This window comes from Pleurodeles waltl, chromosome 1_1, assembly GCF_031143425.1.
Source record: "Pleurodeles waltl isolate 20211129_DDA chromosome 1_1, aPleWal1.hap1.20221129, whole genome shotgun sequence".
In the NCBI taxonomy this organism is placed as follows: Eukaryota; Metazoa; Chordata; class Amphibia; order Caudata; family Salamandridae; genus Pleurodeles; species Pleurodeles waltl.
This window is the reverse complement of record NC_090436.1, coordinates 806,041,112-806,061,914: the sequence shown is the minus strand read 5'-3', so window position 1 is coordinate 806,061,914 and position 20,803 is coordinate 806,041,112. Positions and strand designations below refer to the sequence as shown.

Here is a 20,803-nt window from a genome sequence, read left to right as displayed (position 1 = left end):
CAAACTGTTCAGGCTGTCTGTCAATAGCAAGCCAAAGCTGACACTAAGTATGTCTTATGTATTGGAATCAAGAGGTCCGCATACAGAGAACTAAATCTGTCCGCACCAGAGACCTCACAATGAATATTTGTCAACCCATTTGTCCGGGGCTTAGTACTGACTGAAGCTTGATCCCCTAAAAGAAATCTACCAACGTAAAAAGAAAAGCCCGTTGATTCCGTTTCTGCTTCGGAGGGTGGAATGAAAAATGTGGACCTGAAATATGTATATATATTTTTAAGAAGTCCTACTAATCCCATTGTGGAAAAGAAAGATTAAACACGCCTATGATAAATTAATTGAGAGCTTTCAATCTCTTCAACATGGAAGCCTCACACATTTTGCTGATAACCTTATGTGTTAAGAGTGTCAATGGAATAGAATGTGCAACTATTTGGCAGCAACTGATGAACAGTGCATTCATTGCAGGGTCTCCGAATATGTAGCCCAGCCATCTTATGTTTTTACATGGTACACGCAGATCTACGTTTGGATGTATGTCCTAAATTCAAGACAGAATGTTTTAGTCTTACTACTAGGCAAAAGTGAGTGAAATGCCACCTAAGCGTGTCCACCACGTCTTTTTTGTTTTCTGTGCCATGCATGAGTGTGAATGTGCCCCTCTTTCTAATGTGCAATGCAATATTTCGTGGTGTATTTTGGAGCTGTTTGAGCTCTGTCTTTGGGCTGTGAGCCCTTGACAGGAAAAACTACTCTACAAAGTAGGCATCTGTTGCCATTGTTAGCTGGCCTTCTCTTAGGTGAAAACACCTACCGATGCTAGTATGTGTTTGTTCTAACAAATATCACCTCTTCGAATGCCACCACAAGGCCATCCCTAACCCTGTACTATGTGGCCAACTCTTTGGAAGCCTGTTTGAAAGTGATCTCGTGTGTAAAATGTCACAGGCAGTGGGTACAAAGTGAATGCATGTCATGGTTTACCCTGTTCCCTGTGTCATACTGAAAGAGATTGTGATATCAGGTGTAGGATTTTTCTGGAAATGTTGAATTCCGACCTTCACTACATTTTCTGCTGCTTTCAAAGCATTTATGACAGTTTCTAGGACTTGATATTTCTGGGTGAGAGAAAGCTTTGCCTTCCTTGCACTGATTTCGATGCTCAAACTATGGAGTAGCTCAACTACCCTTTGAGTGCTGAAAATATATTTGTAGAGATTTTACCTTCGTAGCCAGTCATTCAGGTACAGAAAAGCCTCATAACGTAGATGGGCTGCAACCACTGCAAAATACTTTATAGACTTTATGCTCAAAAGTAAAGCCTTAAACTGATCATGCACTGCACTTCCCATGAAACCGATAGACCATCTTTGTTCTCTGACAAACCTAGTATATGCAAAATTGGTGCCTATGAAAACTGCCCCAGTCATGTAACTGTCATACGTGGGATCACATACTGTGGACTGGAAAATTTGGACTTCCTTTTCCTGATCAACTAATTTAAGGATCATAAGACCAGAATCTCTCGGAATGTCGCATCTTTCTTCGATTAGAGAAAATAAGTAGGCTATAACCCTCTACTTCTTTTCTTCTAAGGTGCCGTTTTGTAATACACTGTATAATATTGCTTGTACTTCTTTATCTTTTTCAGGTGGGGTTTCCTTCCACTGGTGTGTACTTTAATTCCATATACTAACAATTATTTTTTATGTCTAGCACTCACTCACCAGAGGTCATGAACAAGGGTTCCATTGGGAAGAACCTATAGTCTTCACCTAAATGCCCTGTATCTGTTGGTAGGGTGGCCTCTGTGAAAGAAATTACTGTTTCTGTGTCAGAGGACATCTACAGGAATGTCCTCCTTTCTTTTTCAGACTGTACATTGTCAGTGGTCCCAAAGGTTTTGCAAATTTTGAATCCTTTCTTCTTCTTTTTAGGTCGCAGCCTATCAGACTGCAGAGCCATCTGGTTTGCTAAAGACATCTTGGGGATATTCAGAAAGTTGTCCTAAGAATGCATTCTGCCCGTTGCTTGCCATTGGCTCTGTGGTTTGTAACTCCCATTTTCTTGCTTTCCACTTGCTGTCTTTATTTGTTTTAGGCTGGACAGCTTGATTTAGGCCTTTCTCTTGCAAAACCTCATTCACAGAATCCTTCAGAGTTCTCCCTTTCTGTAAACAGGACTGTAAATCTTGTTTTTATCTTGTCACATTCGCAGTGTGTTTAAAGACCTAGATCAAATGCCAGGTGCTGTCTTCCAAGAGCACTTGTTTACCTCCTTTCTCTGACTTGAAAGTGACAGCATTTATGTGACATTCTTACTGGATAGTGGGGATAAGAAAGAGTTTTTTTCTAGCACACAACAACATTTGAATGAACTATTTAAGTATTTCAGAATATATCAGAATTATGAAAACACAACTGAAGCACATTTTTTGTTATTTCTGAAGCATGTTGGAAACAAATACTTTAATATAATCAAAGCGAATCATTAAACTAGGTGATGCTACTTCCACACATTTTTGTCGGTACACTGTATAGTTTTATTAGTAAAACTGTATGTCTGTGCAAATTTAATGGTCATTTCAATTGAAAATGTGTTGTCTGTAAGGGCAGTGTGCTACCACACCATGAATACTCCACTCTACTTTACTCTGAACCACTCCAGACCATTGTACTCTACTCTGTGACTACTCCAACGCACTCTGCACCGCTCCACACCACTTCACGCTACGCCTCTCTTCTCTACCCTGTACCACTCTACTCTATGCCAATGCACTCTTCACCATTCTACTCTACACCACTGCACTCTACAGCACTCCAGTTTAGGCCACCCCAATCTACTCTGCACAACTTCACTGTACGTGCTGTACTGTACGACACTCTGCACTCTACTCCACTTTAGTCTATGCCATTACAATCTATGCAACTGAACTCTATCCTGGACCACTCTACGCCACATCACTCTACTCTGAAACCATCTACTCTGTGCCACTGCTCTCTACGTCATTGTACTCCACTCTATGCCAGTGCACTCTATGCCACTCTACTCTTAACCACTACGCTCTAAGCCAATGCATTCTACGCCATTCTAATCTGCACCACTCCACGACACTGCATTGTACGCTCCTGAATTCAATGTCACTGCACTCAATGCCACTGCAGTGTACGCCACTATACTTTGCAACACTCTACGCCAAAGCACTCTACACCAGTCCACTCCACAACAGCCAAGATCGGCTCTCTGCTGGTTCCAAGCAGAAAGCCTGTTTCTCTTTGTTTCCAGTTCAGAAAGTAATATAGATGTTTTTGGTGATCGCCATGCTAATTTGGTTCCATGCTAGGCGAAGTCCAAGAAATTATTTTCGCATCCATGTCACATGTATCACACACCTGAAGCCAAGCATGCAAAACTTGCATGTAAATAAAGTCAGACAGAGACAGAAACCACTGAAAGAAAAACTATTTGGTCGCGCATGAAACATTCTTACAGAACCAATTACAAAATGTTAAAATGAAATAGTTACCTGCGGTGAAATACTTTGAGCCAGAAACCAATTATCCAGGGAGCACTGCAATCATTGACTACTATTTTAGACCTGTTCCCATTGCAAGTACAGAGGCAAGGCAGAGAGCCCATACTTTTCATCAGCGGAAAGTAAGTCCTTGTGCTGTTACTAAAATCCAGAGGTTGATAAAGAGATTATATAAAAGACAAAATTACGCATGTTGGTGGTGTGACGATAAAAGGGCCGAGGTAGCATATTAGGGATATAAGAGCTAAACTAATAACTTCTTCTAGAGTCCTGACAAGTGACCATGTGGAGGTCTACACTTTTACAAAAGGTATCAAAATCATGCAGATTGGCTTTTTCATCTCCCAGCAGGTTATGAGGTTACTAATAAATCTCTCTATCATCAGACAGTCTTCCCTTTATTTTTCACTAACTTGAAGAAAAAATATGATATATATATAATTTGAGATACTTTCCAACTAAGGTATTTTCCGTTGAGCAATGCAGTGAGAATGGCTCAGGCTGTAAACATGTAATAACTGTTTCTTCACTGACCCTCAATATCCAGTGACCTCGAAATTAGTATCTGTACAAAAACGTAGGAGGGTAGCTGTTCACCATGCACCTATCCAGCTTTACATACAAGTGCAGAACATATTCAGGCTGGATCATACCCAACTCCAAGGGTGTTGTGACACTGTGCAACTGTCAAAGGTGGTTTTTGCTACGTTTACATTTTAATTAGTTATTGTCAGCATCAATTCTATTTTTTTAAATTTCCTCTTGTGACTTTTCATTTTCTATTTTGATGGAAATAACGTTCTACATGATTTATAGATTTCTTATTGCGGCAGAGGATTTTAATGGTCAACTCACTCCCTCCTCGCATAATAAAAGTTTCTTTCAGATCTAGATGCAATCTGGGATTTAAAAATCCCTTTGCTGCCGCACTGCTGTTGTGATAAGCGAGCAGTAAGTAAAGGTGGACTTTGAAATTAAACTTGGCCCTAAATGATGGTCGTTTGCATGGTGGAAAATGTTAGTAACTTCACTTGGAAAAGTAGAGACCACAGATCATCAACTGAAAACATATTTATTTCTTATATAGGGAGTAAAATTACCATCCTTAATATAGAATTATCGGATCATTGTGATCACTTTCAATTAATATGGTTATTGAAATGGCTTCTTCTTGTCCATTTGTCTCTCATTTACCTCTAACTGTATGTAACTGTTGTTCTATCCATGTAAATACATGGAAAAGCATTCCAAACAATTACTTCATAGAGCGGTTACTCATTGTATTACCAACTTCATTTATTCAAATAGGGTTTATCTTGAACCTTACCAATCTGTTATCATCTCAGATTTATTTATTTACTTCCTTACAACAACCACAATTAAAATGCCAAATGGATGTGGTAATAATATGGGTATAAAAAAAGGAGTGTTTCTAAAGAACTGTGCAATCTGGAAAAAGAGAATCAGGGAGCAAAAATGGTCACATTCCATTTAACTAGTCCTATCAAAGCTCAACTTACATGAATTTTGGTTTATTGTAGCCAGAGTCCTGAGTGAAGATAATGTTTAAAAGCCCATTCCTGTACATGAAATAGCTTGATGTTCTAATGTTAATACCCTATACTGGAAGTCAATTGTTTATTTTGACATCCCCGTGTATAATTTTTCATCGTCTACAATGGGCCATATTACCACTGAAAAAATTGACGATATCATTACCTAAATGAATGGCTTCCAGGTTCAAGACCCTGATGGCATATGCGTCACATTTTTGGAAACTACACCTTTTACATGGGTAGGCTTGTTGAAACCAGTTTTCTATATTGTATGATTTCAAAATGCATTCCCAATTATGGAAAGGAAAGCATACTACTTCTCTCTATGAAAAAGTTGAAAGAAATGGATTGCCACAGAGTGAGGGGATATGATGATGTACAAGATGTTTCACATAGTTGATGATTTTCATATTGACTGTAGGTTTGTATTAAGAAAAATGCTAAAAAATGATAATTTAAAAAAGGTGACAGAACCGACCCTTTGAATTATTGGTCCATCACCTTGTGAGACCCATAGGGAATGTTTTGCGAAAGTCCTCTTGTCGCAAACTTGCAAAAATTAAAGGATCTGGATATCCTTGACAGATTATTGCAAAGTTTAATTAAACAATCAGATGCCTGATTTTAGAAACTTTACGGAATTTTAAACTTGAATCTCAGTTAACAATGGTTTACAACAAGGTTGTGTATTACTGATACTACTTGTCTCACTTTATGTTTCTGACATTTTAAATTATATAAAATAATTTCAGCCTTTCCTTCCAAAAGTTTGGGATCAGGAAATTTCCTCACTAATATATCCTAATGACTTAGCATTGATGGGCCTTACCACAGAGGAGCTGCAGCAAAGATTAGACATTATAGCCAACTATTCTTATTCACACAATTTAATAGTAAATTTGAATAAAACTAAGATTATGATACTGGGTGCACATGGACCAGCAACTCTTCATAAATGGTAATTTAATAATAACTGTCAATAATATAAGTTACATCAACATTGGGGTCACACTGATCGATAATGTAACTTGATCAATAAATTTTAATAATCAAATGGCACTGTTGGTAAATGTTTTCTTCAATGTTTAGGGCTGTGAGCAATTCCAGCTACTGTATTTCATACAACTGCAGCATAACCTTTATCCTCAATTGAAAAGATTATTAAAATCGAGTCAAAACTGTACGAGTCATATTTAGGTTTACAACACTGTATTTCAGTTGAAAGCTTGATGCAAAGGTTTTGATAACTTTTTTTCACTGCACAAATATTAAAAAACAACAGCTCAACTGCACTTCTGTGAAAGTGGGGAAACTCTGTTTTTATTTCATAACAAATATTACCACTAAAGTAAGCAGGTCCTAAATGAATTTTAAACTTACAAACCTTCCCAAGGCAAAACATATGGCTTCTAAGAAAAGATGGGAATGCCACTGGGTTGTCAATTTTCTGCTCTGAAACTCAAGATTTAAACTATGTTTTTTAATTTTGTCTTACGCTAATATTTTACTAAAATGTATATCAAAAACAATTTTATAAAAGTATTATGCCAACATCTCTTCTGAAGCTTCATTTTTTAAATCAGCGAATATTTACCAACTGTACAAATATTATACATTTATTATTTTATAATCTGTATGGTTTTATACCTGGATTATCAGTTGAGGGAGACATTTGTGCAGAAATATTCATAATAATAAGCTTTAATTTGAACTGCTGAAGCATCAATGGTTACAACGGCTCTGCAATATTGTTGTGCCAAAGACAATACAGACCTTGGCTTCCAAATAGTTTTCAACTGAGATTCTTTCATTTATTCATGATTTCAAAATAAAATTGAAAGGAGTGTATAACCATGCTCTGTCTTCAAAGCACTTTTGAACTAGTGTGCACCAGGAGTATGGCCAAGCAGAAGTATTGCTCTTGTGCAACTCGAGTTTGTTAGATCTAAAACACATCATGAATGTTTCACATTTTAAAAACTTACTCGGTTGGAAAACTTGTTTGGTCAGTGATGATATCTTTCATGGGTTTAAAAGCTTTGGAGTACCTTATGTCAGAAAAGGACCCTAAATTTTAGATATAACATGGCAGTAGTCGCTTGTGTAGTTCTTAGATATCATTGCAAAAATGCAGTCATGTAAAAAAATATACCATTGCTGGTGGCTGTCTTACTAGAATATACTGCTGAAATACAGATAAAAGCATGAGGTTGTGTCAATTACACTTTTACTTGCCAAATGTAGAATGGCAATGAGATGGCTGGCACCAGACCACTTCTACACAGAGACAATCTAGTTTATTTACTACACTGCAAAAAATGATTGATCCTCTCCCTAGAATACCACGGTACATAAAGTAGCAATGTTGCAGGATTTTCTAGAATCCCTGAAACAGTACCTACTTAATAGTGAGCGAGGCACAGCTTGGAAATTATTTGAGAGGGACTGAGGCCCTTTGGGATACTTTAAACTGAGCATGTACACAGTGCTTAATTTGTGTTTAAAAAGGTAAGTGCCAGGACCCTTGTAGGGAGACCACTGCAACTTGCACCATACACTGCTCCTGCCAGCGATGACATTGACAGTACCAACACATCTACTAACCAACAAACTCCTACAAGTCAGTGACAATTCAGACTATTGCAGGCCCCCAAAGACATAAAAACGGCTTAGGCAGCATGCTCTAGTCATATCTAATGTAAGCTGAATTAATAAACAACTGTTACTGTGCTCATCTTTAATTTAGGTGCTCATCTCTAAATTAGACAAATAGTGCCACCATATAGGAAACTGTTGTAAGTGCTGGTGTTGACAATTAAGTGCTGATGCTGAGCCGGGAAACCACTGCCCCAGATTAAGTAAGCACAGTTTACCTGTACAGACAATGTGAGAACTAGATAACTACAGAACAAACAGGGCAGACATGGGCAAGGAGGAAAACGTGAGATGCAAAGACCAGACAGTTGCTAACACTTTGCCCAGTCGATGGGAAAATGACTGGTAGCTAATACAGATTCCAAAAACATAACAAGTGTATACTTAAGTATTTACCTAGGTGACTACAATCATGTGAACCAGGTCATTCATAATGATTTGCTGTATTACCTACGAAGCCTTAAACAGTTTATGTGTAAAAAAAAAATATATATACCATTTCAGATCGATCTATTGAAGTACAGTGAAAATAAATACAATTACTTGAACCTAGGTCTCATCAGAAAGATTATGTGGGTGGCACTAGATTCTTTGAAAGATACCAACGTCCAGAACTAGCATTGTGGGTAAGTAGCTGAGGCCCGCAAAACAATTACATGACTCTTTTCAAATCAAGTGCTTACTGAGCATAAAAGACAAGCATCGCACAGGAGAAGCATCGGTATTTCTTGGCAGCTCTACAGCAACAAGCAGGAGCAATCAACAGTGAGAGGAGATTCAGAACACCACCAGATCAGCTTATATGCAAACACACCTACACGCATTTCCCTACTACAGGCCTTTACTTCCTCATGATTTCGGTTAATCAGGTTCAAAGCAACACAGTTGTTGCTGTCATAGTCAAATCATCACAACTTTGCCCCTTCTGCTCTCACTGCATTCTTAAAAGACCAACACGTTAAATATCATGGAAAACAGTTGTATGCTCTTCTGGACAATTGATGACAATTTTTTCCTCACTGCAGAGCCCAATTCATTCCATTATTCACTGGTACTCACTTATCATTTATTTTTGTGTCCACTGCCTTGCTAGTTATTTGGACTTGTTTTTCACACCCCTACCATTCACCATTTGCAATGTTAAACGCCCTGTTATGGCCTCTCATTTGTCTCCAGACCACCTATACTTGACTCACAGTCACTCCCACAAGTCTCTGCACGCCATACTGTGTTTCTGTTACTGCATTTCAATCTCCCAACCATCTTGTTGTTTTCCACTTGATGCAATGATAATGTATGTAGTAGAGTAGGCTGCTGCATTGCTTAATTTGCAACAAAATAAGTGCCAGGGCCCTAGTCAAGAGGCCACTCTAGCTTGCACCACCCATTTCTCCTACAAGTGCTGCCAATGACAGTACCAACACAACTACTAACTATCTCTCTTTTACACGTATGAAAATCAGACCACTACTAGCTCCCAAAGCTATAAAAATTGCTTGGGAGCCAGGTGTTAGTCGGTTTTAATGTACATTTAATAAATAAACTACTGTTGTGTTTATCTTTAAATTAGACAAACAGAACTACCATGTGACAAACTGTCATAACTGCCGGTGTTGACAATAAAGTGCAAGTGTTGAGCACAGGAAACCACCAGCTTAAATTAAGCCCTCGGCTGCAGTGAACGAATGGGTGGAAACATTCTTTCTTTCTGCTATTGTTAACTAAGTATTCCCAAATAGTTAATACATGTGGGGCGCTGGTGAGTGCTTGCCCACTTTGCCGCCATGGAAGCACACCAAACACTTACCCTAATTATTTTTCAAATCAAGTGCTTATTGACCATAAAATGAAAACATCTTCCAGGAAATGAAGCCAGTGTCTTAGAGCACTGTCGGAACAACTGTCAGAAACAACTAAGACTGAGAAGAGATTCAAAACTCTATGTGAACAGTGTATGGAAAGGCTATTGTCATTGATTTTGAATAAGATAGTCTCCTTATGATCAAGCTCATGCACACCTCCAGACAGCCAGGCAGAGGTTTAGAGGAAGAAGGCATTTTGGCTTCAAAATGTCTTCCCTGCATGTTGATGAATTGTCTGTTCTTCCTAAACATTACAGGTTGAAGACAATTAGGTCTCTTTTCACATGTGCCTACAACAGCAGACGGTATGGTACAAACAGCATGTAAACTGCATCATCATTCACAGGGTAGTTGCAGTATGAGGAACAATTTTTTTAAATCTGTAAAATGTTCTTTAAAATAGGTTATGCTTCATCTTTTTTAAGAGACAAGTAACTATTTTCTTGCTGTCTTTATTTTTCATAACTGTATCCTTTTTCCACCAGCTAAGTTTCTTACAGTGATGCTACAAAAGACAACCGGCTATGCCAACTTACCTGTCTAAAACGAATAGCACACAACCATTTTACGCATGGGAATCTAAGAATGGCCCAATGCTGGAGAAGGAACACACAAAGAGATGATGTTCACAGATCTGGGTTAAATCCACTGTTCTTTCGCTCACCATGCCCCAGCCATATGCAAATCAGTTTTGATCCTGCTCCCTCTGGGAACAGTCCAGCCCGAACTGCTAGGACCAGAAGCAAGCATCCGGGGACCAGTTTCGGGGTCTCACCCCTCACTAGCCAGGCTAGCTTGAATCCAGAGGCACAGCGAGCAAGGTACCCATGCCTGAGCATACCCTTGCCACTTAGGACGAATATCGTGATACACAAAGAGATGATGGATGGAGTGCTGAAACTTTTCAAACACTCGCCTCCAGTCACAGATCTGGGTTAAGTCCATTGTTCTTTTGTTCACCATGCCACCCCAATTTGCTAAGAAGGAGCATGCTATCTCACTGCCCGTTCTATGAGCTACTTAAGTAGTATAGTATTTAATTTTAAAAATAGATCTTTATTTTTAAAGAGACTGCTGAACTTTAAAATCAAGATCTGCATTAGGGTTACCTGTGAGGCTCAACGTTGGAGTAGCCATAGGGTCAAGCACAGGATCAGGATTAGTATTAGGGTTAGGGTTAGGGTTAGAGTTAGCATTTGGTATAGACTCAGGCTAATCTTAAGGTTACTTAGCAATAAGCTAAAGTTTGGGTTGAGGGCAAGTATTTCATTTTGGTTTAGCTTTGATTCTTAAAACATTGTTTTATTTGGTAAGTAGGAGTTTAGGGATTACATTTTCTGGATCCAGGTATTGACTATTGCCATCGTACAGTTTGTTATTTAGTTTTCAATATAATTGGTTTTAGACATTACATTTTGGATAATATTAACTGCAACATTTTTATAGTGGGTGCTTTAACCCATTCAGGTTACTGGAAACCTCTTTTCAGCACAAAACTATTATTCTAATAACAAACAGCATTCTTCTACCTTGTGCCACAAAACATTAACTGATTTCCAATTCTGCCTGGAACAAGTACAAAATGCCCTGTACAAAATCATTTGGGAACGGCGATGGCTCTTATCTTATCACAACAAAATAATTAAACACATTTATGACTTGGCAATTCTCACATGCTTGTATTCAACTTAATGGCTGACATTGATAATACTTCAAAACTATGATTATTCACATGAGATAAATTCACATCATTTCACCTATCAAAAAAGTAAACTCCTCTCCAAACGGATGGTTCAGTGATTCTGTCAATTCGTGTTCGATTCTAGTTGAATGCTGCATAATGTGTGTAATGAGCATGAGACAAACATGAATGAATATTACGTGCCGCCTCTTACATTTCCTAACATTACTTCTACGAAACATACACAACGCGCATTATGTGTGTATAGGACTGAGAAAATACTGCAATTTACAAATTTCCTTTAATGGATTCTCGCCACAACAAGGTAGGTTCTGCAGTAAGGCCCTCTTCTTTTTGCACACATCCTCTAAATATTAAATGATTGATTGGTGCCCCAAATGTAGATATGAAGTAAGACTACTTTACTCCCTACTTCTTAAATTTAGGAGTAAACAATTTGTTATGGAGTACAAAAGATTAGTTCACAAACCTAAGCAAAACGTTTTTAAACATTGAAAATATATTTTTAGTTATAATCACAGTTATTTAATTTATGCAACACATGCTTTATTTCCGGCTAACTGTTCTCAGCTCTTTCCTACAAACAGCTTTAGCTGTTTTTTTTTGCTGAAGACCTATGGCCTCATTATGAGTCTGGCAGGCAGCAGAGGCCGCCCGCCAAACTCATTCAGTCGGAAGACCGGCATATCAGTCTTCTGCCCACTGGCCATATTATGAGTTTTCCACTGGGCCAACACTGATACCGGCTCATAATCGAACCAGTGACAATGTTGCGGTGCGTCGGGTGCGACAGCACCTGGCGTGCTTTTTACTGCCTGTAATTCTGGCAGTGAAAAGCAAGATGGGGTTACTGCCCATGCCGAGTGCAGGGCCCCACATGGGTCTCTCGGCACCCCGTCTTCACCAGCCTTTGCATGGTCGTGGAACTCCTTTGCAAAAGCTGGTGGACACTGGAGCCGTAATCCTCTGGTAGATTCATATTGCTGACACTGCCAGGCCACCCGCCGGCGAAAAACTGTGGTAGTGCTGGTGGTCGGACCGTGGCGATTTCACCACGGTCATAATGTGGCTGTTGGACCGCTGCAATGGTGGTGGTTCGACCGCCAATACAGGTCTGGCGAGCCGAGGGCCACCAGACTCGTAATGAGGGTCCTATTGTCTAGAATACATTGTTTAGTGTGGTATTTGGGTCTGTCCTCTGCTCATGTATGGATGCCTTTCCTGTTGATCTCAGGTCAATGCTCATTTGATGGATTTCTTCTCTATTCTTGTTTTTGTATCAACACTGAAGCATTTCTTCTTTACAATGTTTTCGAAAGAATGAGTTGTGAACAAACAATTTTTCTTTCAACACTCAACAGGAGTGCATCGATCTCCTCAATCTCGCCACATCTCCTTTCCCCAGCTTTATTTTTAATTATTTAATTCTCTTTTTGTCCCCACAGCTGCACACTTCACACTGTTACCAGATCATTCACTTTTGCACATTTGCTAATGCACTGTCAGATAACCACTCTCCCATCCCCAATTGTTTTGAAAATGCATCATTATTAGTTTTATGATGTTCTGGCAGCTACACAGCACAACATCCCACGCATAGTTTCTCTTTTAACTTCTCTTTCTGAATCGGACATCCATCATCTTGGGAGTGATACATTAAAAGCAACATACACAAAAAAACTTTTCAAAATGGCTATTGCACATATGGGCATTCACACAGTGGCCATCTTGAAATAAATTTTCATTTGGTTTAACAAAAATAATTTCTTCTCTGTAAGAAAAACCATTGCAAGAAAGACACACAGCATCCACCAGGATAGGAAAGAAACATTGGCAAAGTCCATATGCATCAGCGGACTTTGCCAATGCTTCTTTACTTTGCATCCCTCTTGAGATCAGTCAGCACAAATAGAAAACACCTTCATTGGTTACTCAAGAGCAGAGGTCATTGTTCTGGATACAATTTTAAACTGATGCAGGTGGAGTGGTTGAAGCTTGGCAGAGTTTTGTATGTCTGTTACCCTCCATCTTTTCGGTGGGGAATATGGGCCTGTCTATGTGGTGTCGAGCAGGTGAGTATGTTACCTTAAAGAAGGCAAAGGTAATCTTCTTGGATTTTTGAAAAAGTAGTGCTAGAGTAACGAAAACTTAAACAGCTTGAGATGAAAAGATTGTCATCGCGCTTAATTCTTCCATAAAATGAAAGCAGCTGTTTTCATACTCCCTCAAATGGGTATCAAATTTGACTGTAAGTTCTAAATCTAAACCCCTACGGTCCTGGCTCATCATCTAGAAAATATAGAAGGATTTTTAGGTTTTCATTGCCATGCAATTGTCAATGTAGTAGTCCCAGTAGATAAACATATAAGCAACAACTTTTTTTCTCTAATCTTGTTACATGCCTTTTTTCGAAAAAGTGATGCTTCTGACTATTTCTATACATATATCATTAGTACATTATCTCAGAAAGCAAGCCTTCCATTTGAAATCTCATTCAAAATTGGACACTTATAAAATATGTGGTCTTTTCAGACTTGTGTATTCAGTGAGGTATGATCTGAGTCTTAGAGAGTAAATAATACTGAATAGATAATGGAAGTGAATGCATTATAGCGTTAGAGCTAGTGAAAATTGGATAGCATACCACCTTGCTACCCAGTAATATTTACAAATATCTGGACAGGTAAAACCAACTTTGAACAGATTAAGTGCCATTTTGTTCTGTGGAAATCTACGTTCTTTCCCTCTCATATGAAATAATTAAAATGGGCCTCTAATTTATCAAATGTTTTCTGTTGTATGTAAGCTGGACATTGTTGGAAGAATTATTATGAGGTAAAATTATGATACTTCATCTTTTCTGTACAACTTGTATCTTTGCTTTCTGAGTCTGTGTAATCACCACCAGAACTTTCACTTGATCAGTGTCTTCTGACACAGACCTTCTAATATAAAACAAAAGAGATTCTTTTGGCTCAGATCAGCAATTGGAGTCTCCTAAAGCTGCTTCAGTATTTTAGTAGCTCTCTTCATGGAGTTATGAATAGACTTAAGTGACTGCGTATCTGTATTAAGGAAACATTTTCAGTCACTCATGGCATTACGTTTCAGCTTCTCCCTCATCGGCGTCTCTCTTGTAATTTCTATCTTCGTTGTCCTGATCAAAAAAGGAATCAGGAGAAGCTGAAATGTTTCTAAACATCTAAGAACATATCAAAAAGTATCACTTCTGAAGTGTGAAGGACATTTTTATTGCACGTCTTTGTCTGCTCTCCAGTGCTCTACTGCTACATCCATTTTTTCGAGCGTATTCCATGATTATATGCTTGAGGTGAGGGTAGCATACATATCTCTCTCTCTCTCTCTCTCGCATACACATATACGCTTACTTTAAAGCAACAACATTTCTCTGTAATTCATGCAGAACTAAAGTATACAACAGTTATTACATTTTGAGGTATACAACATATTTCTGTCAGAAAACCAAATGGGAATTGGCCCCTCATGCCCTTTTATCTCTTTAAACTAGACATGCTATGTTGTGGCAGCATAACTTCATGCCCTGTCTGTATTTGTGTTATTCGCCTTGGGAAGCTAGGAGGATTCAAATATATATTTAAATAAATGTGGTGTTAGCAAAGACCTTTTGATTTTACTAAAATTGAGAGTATAAGGAACTAAAGCATAGGAGCTTTGACCCCGTCCTCTTCATCCATCAGTCTGTAATACTATTCTACCACCCACTACAACATGCAGCATGGGGCAGAGAGTAAGGTCTCTTGAACCACTGACTAGCTTCACTGTGAGTGACATCATTCTGCTTTTTCACAAGGAGTAGATCCACACAACAAAGTAGTTCCCTTTAGTGCAGGCACTACCATGGCAATGTGTGATTTTTTTGTAAACCACAAATATTTTTGCTTTCAGCCAATGCTTTTTAGATTGCTGAGGTCCTGGTAGCTTCACCAACAATAAAGGTTTGCAAAAACCATGATAAAACTAAACAAGCTTTGACAAAGTCAAAAAACGGTGACCGCAGCCAGATTTACTGGCAGTGCCAATGCTTGTTTAGTTTATGACACTTACATTTCTTTTAGAAAGGAACTTTGCTGTCAATCACTGCCTCCCGTTATAGCACAAATATGCTCTTCTGCTTTCACTTGTCACTTCTATTATATGCAATGCAGGCAGCTTAGCACTAAATCAATTTAGGGACTGCACAAGTTAAATACATACATTATTATTAGGAAGGCAGAAAAGCTAGAGAATGTCTTGCAGCTCCATTAGCTTCCTTTTGTTACTGAGGAAAAAAAGCTAATTATCCGCAGCTGTCAACCATGAAGACCTAAACCTATTTAAGACAAGATTGGCCTTGGACAAACTAAAACAGCTTTCAGACTTTTCAAGTTTTGGTCTGTCCTTGAAAAAATAAAGATGAAGGGGAATGAAATTGGCACCAAAGAAGCAAATTGCAGGAGTTCAGCATGTAAGTAAGTACAGACAAGACGTGTTTGTACAGTGGATTTTCCCTTCTAAAAGCATCATTCAAGGTGAATTTGCCTTATGCAGTCACATTACCAATGCACAACACAAATATGCCCAAAACAAAATGATCTGGACCTTCATTCACAAAGTGGTTTGAATCGCATCCCTTTCTGGTGGCCAAGCCAGGCTGCATATTGGAGAATGGAGGACACTGCAAGTCAATTTGCCATGGGAGTGACCGTTGCGCTGCATTTGTCCAGATCAAGACCATGCCTCTAACAGGGAGATGGAGGAATCAGGCACAATTTCTAAACTCTTTACTTTGTCAAAGACCATTTGTGCATGGCAATAGCTACATACTCACAACTAATAAGAAAAAAGTCAGCACCTCAGGCTTAGTTGTAACAGGATTGTGTATGGGTTCGACAGGCAAAGTTCTACTCCGGCCAAATACTTATTTGTAATATATGATGCTTTAGCACACAGTTTCAGATGAAAACAAAACTCATGTGAATATTACATACCATTCGCAGGAGAATCATTAAAAAATTGTGGTGGCATGTTTCTCCATCTCTGGTTCTGAAGCTAGGAGCTATGGAAAGACACGCCAGGGCCCTGGGTTCTAAGAGGAAGAACCAGTGACACAGTAGCACACATAAAAGCTCTGTTCACAAAGATTTTAATACCCCAAGCTGTGAACAGAATCCTCAGTATGTTTCTATAAATTGACACGAAGACTATCTACAAAATGGCAATCCACTTTGCAGCACCCTGCCCTGGCTACTATGTACTAGCTGTTTAATATCGGGCCTATACGCAGGATAGTACAGTAGTGTGGTCAAGCACAATAATGTAGTTTAGTACAGTAGTGTAACCGTACACAAGTCCCATGGTGCAGAAATGCCAGCAAAAGAGGGATGTAGTCATATAACTCGGTCATATGGAAACAGGACAATACTTCTGGAAACATTTCCAGGAGATACTTTCTGTATTCAGTTTAATAGGGGGCCATGCTACTTCTACTCATGCACAAAACATAATACAGAGACAAATACGGGTTTCATAAAAACTATTCAACTGCAGATGAATTCTGAGAAGGCTGCTTTGGCAACAAGCAGGAGCAACCATTTCCCAGTTAAACAAGCTAATCGTCCATGGCTCCCGTTCATTAAGAGGCTGATTTACAAATCAGTCATAAATTCTGTAGGACATAGTTCTACTCACTGCAGAAAAGGACGACTGCATTCCCAGGGATAGAAATACATTCCCAGTAACTGAAATTGCAGAGTTCAGTGTGCTGTGAAACTCAAGACTAAATCAAATTGGCTTATAGCCACAATTACATGCATGAAAGTCATAAAATAGTGCTACAAAAGGAGAGGTTAATTGACGGCGCAGTGCACATGTTTTGAGAACAGGTGGCAATACAGAAATAGGCACAACAAAATCAGAAGTTGAAGCTGTTTAGCAACAGTATTTAAGAAGTACATCATGTAATGTTAACCAGGCGGAATACAGTCAAAAACTATAATTATGACAATATAACATTTCGACTATGGTAATCAAATTTGGCAGCACTATTTTATTAGGTTTGTACATTTTTTCTGTGAATATAAAAGACTATTTGATTGGACTTAAGAGTCTTGGCGGCTAGACGTGACTCTAGAATTTCAATGTCTGGCTGTTAATGTACATTTATGACCTTGGCTGATTCATCTACTGTTTATGTGTGTCATTTTATTTCAAAATGGCCTTGAAGGAATCCCTCAACTCTTGTTCTGACTAACTTACCCATGGTCCTTGGAATACTGGGTGGCCGTTTGTTGTTATACAGAAATAAAAATGACAAACAAAATGTGTTTTTCTCTACATGGTTGGGCACATTGAATACAGAAGGCTCCTGTCATTTTCAATAGTCCAGGCTAAAAAAATCCTTACATTTCCTTTAGACTCAACATGAACTTTTACCCCTCACAACAGCAGATAGCAAATTCGTGCATGAGAAAGCATGAGAAATGAACTGCAAATGTTTGTGAGTATCAAGAAAGTTAACACTGCAAATGTCACTAACCCAGAAAATGAAAAAAATACATGTGTACGAGTGAAAACACTGCCTATAAAACTGACTTTGAGAAGCACCTGTTATTTTGCATTATGTTAAGACTTTTTCACTGAACATATCACACTCAAACTGTAGAGACAGGCATGAAATTTTAGGTAGTTTTAGGAAATTGGGAACTGACAAGTAAACAAAAAAGCAGCGTAATACAGAGTATATTGGTTTGAAAATAAATGCATATAGTGGGCATTATTTCCTACATTTCAGAGAAAGCCCCAACATCTGTCAGTGAAGCAAAATGCTTGTCCTTCAGTTCCATTTTAGGGCTGAGGAAAAAGGCTTCTGGGCACTAGTGAAAAACTTTTCTTTTATGACATTACATGCATCCTGATAAAAAAAATCAACATCTGAAAAAGCTCTGACTGAATAAATATGTTTTTCTGTGAAGCACTGGACATCTTCATTAATAGATTTACAAACCTCCGCCCCCTCCACATAGCCTCTCAATCCTGCGTCTATTTTTGTAATGTTCTTCCACGCTTAACTCAAAATCTACATGACAAGTTGCAGCTCAAATTTTGCACACTACAGAGTTTTAAAAAGCTTACAAACAGTTAGGGCTACAATACTGCTCACTGAAGTGAACCCATATATTTAATTAAGCATTGCAGGATAAAAAAAAAACAATTATGTGCTGCATTCACAGATGTAGACAGCTGTGTGTGTGAGACATAAAAACCCCCACCAGAGTAAGGTGCCTGGATGACGCTTCGTACCAATAACACTGAGCAGGCAGCCAGGCTTTCACAGTGCGAGTTCGGGAATAATGTAAAACACTATAATTCATTGTAAGTGAGGATTCAAGTTCATTACTGCTTTTATTTGGTGGATAGAACAGCCTTATAATTAATAATTGACTTTCTAGCATTCTTGCTCTGTGCCATGCAGCCCCCACACTTGTTCCTTGAGCTTGCAGTAGAATCTGTGTTTTGTAATCTATCTCGCAGAGCTGTCAACCAACCAGAGGCCGCTTGTCACTCTGATGAGGAAGTGCTTTTAATGAATTATAATGTTCAGCAATACCTCGTTTCTACTCTATATTTTAATTGCCACCCTTTACGGTAACTGCCACTTTAACAACGTGACACAAAGACTTAAGAAGTCTAGGGAGGTAGCACAGAGTGTGTGTGTTTACAGCTCACGCCTGTCAAGCTTTGTAGTCATATCCCTGGATCTACCAGTTGATTGCGAAAATAGGAACCATGCTTGCAGCGCATTTCGAGCCTCCAGCACACGTTGCAAGGATTCAGAGTGGGCTTGGAGGCAATAGTGTTCCCATATGTCATCGCTCTCGCAAATAATTCCTGTCATCTCAGACAAGTCACTTTGAGTCTGACTCTCAAAACCCACGTTTTTGACGTTGGAAATCTACTCGCCTAAGGTTACTCCTACTGGTTTAGCAGGTTTATGAGTTTAATGAGGTGAAAAAGAATCCCAGGTGTACTCCAGGAAACATACAACAGTTGAGGATTTCCACTAGTACTCCAATATGCAAAATGTAAGCAGAAGGTATTCACTTCTGGAGGCATTTTCTTCACTTTCCCACCATGCAAAGGCTATTATGCCTGCCTTTAAATGTAGTAGTTTTATGTGCATTTCCAGTGTGGGACCCCGTCAAGTTTTTTGAGAATACCCAGATATTTCCAAGTTAGGAGTTTTGGCTGCATCTTGCACACTATACACTGTCTCAGGATGTCTACATACCGCCTGTACTGGAAAAATCCACTAAAGTGGTGGGTTTTCCATATTTGTAAATGTAATTGTCCACAGTAATATTCCGCCAATCCTAAATGCAGTGAATCACTGATGTAAAATGTACATTTGTGGATTGCTTTTCTTCCAAACGTAAGTGCCAATTTGGTGCACAAAAACATTTGAGTATTAGCCCATTGCAATAAAAGTGGACAACTATTGAAAAGTACTAAAATGGACACGTGGGTTTTCTGAGCTATGCTGGAAGTAAAGAACAGCTGAAGACAAATTCAGAGAAGCACACTGCAGGTATCAAAAGAGGCTCTGGATCCGCTCCACGTTTGACTACCTTTAATAGTTCTCAGCCCTTAACTTTTTTAGTTTTCAACAGCTTTGTTTAGTGAAGAGAGCAAACACAGGGATAGCAATCAGAAAATAAAATTAGCTAAACCAAGAAACAGGCAAGTAAACTATAACTCTGCAGCAGTCGATAAATTCAGTAATTATATTCCTTTAATCAAAGACTCACAAATGGCCCACAAATGTCTCAAGAAATGGTCCCGGGGCTAGTGGGGAGGCAAAGAAAGATGTTATGAATGCCACTAACATATCACACCCAACTTGTGCATGTTATCCTGGTAGTATCCACAATTCAATCTAGCAAATGTCTGGACAGATATCTCCCATGTTCTAGGGAGAAAAGCACCCTTAACAGCTATTGACGGGTGCCTGACAGCAGGTGGCCAACAAGTCCATAAGATCATCTAAATCCATGTATTTCATTTTCTACATGCAGATAGGTATACAAATGTAATATGTGTTTATTTTGGTTGGATACTGCAATGAACATCTAAAACGTCCTTAAGAACATTTCTGGATGTAACAGCAGACATGATAGGTTCAAGCAGACTCTCTACTTTGATTGCTATATGCGCTAAAGCTATGGAGCTTTTTCTGTATTTATTTTTTATTTCTAAACCGGTAATTGACATGAATGCCTTTTGCTAATCTCAAATGTGTCAGTTTTGAAAATATCTCAGTTGGTTTCCTACACCCTGAAAACAAGACACCATACAATACAATACAATGACCAACCCATGCTGTTCCGTGCCTCAGAAGATATGGACCACTGCAGTTTCGGAAAATGGATTGAAATGATTCTATTATACATTGCATTTTCTCAGGTAATGCTTTGGG

General features: G+C 38.7%; 1 protein-coding gene across 4 annotated transcripts in view; it reads right to left on the bottom strand.

Moving 5' to 3' along the window:
* RFX3 (regulatory factor X3) overlaps positions 1 to 20,803 on the bottom strand; it is a 555,440-nt gene that overhangs the window by 416,036 nt on the left and 118,601 nt on the right. The gene's annotated exons all lie outside the window — the stretch shown is intronic.